Source organism: Amblyraja radiata, chromosome 13 (assembly GCF_010909765.2).
Source record: "Amblyraja radiata isolate CabotCenter1 chromosome 13, sAmbRad1.1.pri, whole genome shotgun sequence".
Lineage (NCBI taxonomy): Eukaryota > Metazoa > Chordata > Chondrichthyes > Rajiformes > Rajidae > Amblyraja > Amblyraja radiata.
The window spans coordinates 46,362,427-46,365,029 of NC_045968.1; positions in this window are offsets into that span (position 1 = coordinate 46,362,427).

Genomic DNA, 2,603 nt, shown 5'->3' on the forward strand with positions numbered 1-2,603 from the left:
CTGCGCATGCTCACCAACTGCCCCCCGATCGCTGCTCTGTTGACAACCGCGCATGCGCTGAATAGCCGCACCCCCCCCCCCCCCCCGTGCGCATGCGTGCTGTTCAGTTGTCAATGACCAGAGTTGGTGGATGGAGCTTGGGTTCGAAGAAACATCTACTGTCTATTTCTCTCTACACATGCTGCCTGACCTGCTGAGTTCCTCCATTGGGTTTTTTTTAACCCCCCAATCTGTCAATTCTATTTTAAGCTAAACATATATTCAATACATTTTCCAAATCCAAGGCGTAGCTATGGGCACGTGCATGGGCCCCAGCTCTGCCTGCCTCTTTGTAGGGCACGTCGAACAATCCTTGTTCGAGGCGTACCGTGGCCCTATCCCCGAACTCTACCTCCGCTACATCGACGACTGCATTGGTGCTACCTCCAGCACCCATGCAGAACTCACTGACTTCATCCTTTTCACCACGGACTTCCATCCGGCACTCAATTCACCTGGACCATTTCCGACATCTCCCTACCGTTTCTAGACCTCATTATCTCCATCACAGGCAACACACTTCTGACCGACATCTACTATAAACCCACTGACTCCCATGGCTATCTGCACTACACTTCTTCCCACTCTTCCTCCTGTAAGGACTCTATCCCCTACTCCCAATTCTTCTGTCTACGCCGCATCTGCACCCAGGATGAGGTGTTCCAAACCAGGGCATCGGAGTTGAGATGTCCTCATTCTTCGCGTTCCCCTCTTCGACTATAGATGAGGCTCTCACCAGGGTCTCTTCTATACCCCGTAACTCTGCTCTCACTCCCCACTCATAACAACCCTCTTCTTCTTTCGTGTGGCGTGCACATCCTAAAGTTGTAGGACATTTGTTGTATTTGATCTTCCGTTGACAGCAAAATGACCGGAGAGGCGAAGCCACCGGTCGCGCTGGTCTGGCGCGGACAGGCTTCCGTACTGGAAGCTGCGCATGAGTCGAGTTGATTGCATTAGTCGAAACAGGGCGGACCACGTAAAAGTTGCAATCTTCCACCCCGTAACAATCCCCTTTGTCCTCACCTTCCACCCTACCAGCCGTCACATACAACAGATAATCCTCCGACTTTTTCCGCCACCTCCAACGGGATCCCACCACTGGCCACATCTTCCCATCTCCTTCCCGCAGAGACCGCTCCCTCCGTAACTCCCTGGTCAATCCTTCCCTTCCCACCCAACCACCCCTCCCCTGGTACTTACCTTTGCAACCACAGGAAATGCTACACTTGTCGCTTTACCTCCCCCTTGTCTCCATCCAAGCACCCAAGCAGTCTTTCCAGGTGTGGCAGAGGTTCACCTGCACCTCCTCCAACCTCATCTATTGCATCCGCTGCTCTAGGTGTCAGCTGCTCTACATCAGTGAGACCAAGCGTAGGCTTGGCGATCGCTTCGCCCAACACCTCCGTTCAGTTTGCAATAACCGGCCTGATCTCCCAGTGGCTCAGCACTTCAACTCCCCCTCCCATTCCCAATCCGACCTTTCTGTCCTGGGCTTCCCCTATGGCCAGAGTGAGTCCCACCGTAAATTGTAAGAGCAGCACCTCTTATTTTGCTTGGGTAGTTTACACCCCAGCGGTATGAACATTGACGTCTCCAATTTCAGGTAGTCCTTGCTTTCTCCCTCTTTCCCCTCCCCTTCCCAGCTCTCCCACAGCCCACTGTCTCTGCCGCTTCTTTTCATCTTCCCCCCCCCCCCCCCCTCCCATTCCCTCAACAGTCTGAAGAAGAGTCTCGACCCGAAACGTCACCCATTCCTTCGCTCCATAGATGGTGCCTCAGCCGCTGAGTTTCTCCAGCATTTTTGTTCACCTTCAATACATTTTTTCATGTTTGCCCTGATCCAAAAATTCCCCTTATAATACCATTATCCCCTAAAGATTCAGGACTCATGACTCTAAGTATTTTGCATAATGAACCCTAATGCTCACCAGTAAATAATTCTAGTAATTGTTCATTGGATATCAAGTGCAGATTAAATTGTATCTAATGGACAGCAAACAAAATTACCAAGCAAAGATGGGTGTTGTGGATGCCATAAACTACCTGCTCCTATGCTCACTAGGATAAGCCGGGAGCATCATCCGGCCTGCACTGCTGGGGAGCAAACTGATGAAGATGCAGGTGGATGCTCCATTGGTGTCCTGGATCACCAACTACCTGACTGCTTGACCATAGTATGTCAAGCTACAGAATTGTGTCTCAGACATGGTAGTGAGCAACACATGGGCCCTACAGAGGACGGTCCCCTCTCCCTGTTCACCATCTGCATGTCGGACTTCAGATTTAACTCGGACCCCTGCCACCTGCAGAAGTTCTCGGATGATTCTGCAATTGTGGGCTGCATCGGTGAGGGGACGGAAGCTCAATACAGAGGTGTAGTTCACGACTTTGTTCAGTGGTGTGGGCTAAATCATCTGCAGCTCAACACCGGCAAGATTAAGGAGATAGTGGTGGATGTTAGGAAGAGAGGAACACCCCTGTTCCCTGTCTCCATCAATGGTCTGGATGTGCAGTTTACCAAGGAGTACAAATACATTGGAGTGTGCCTGGACAGTAAACTG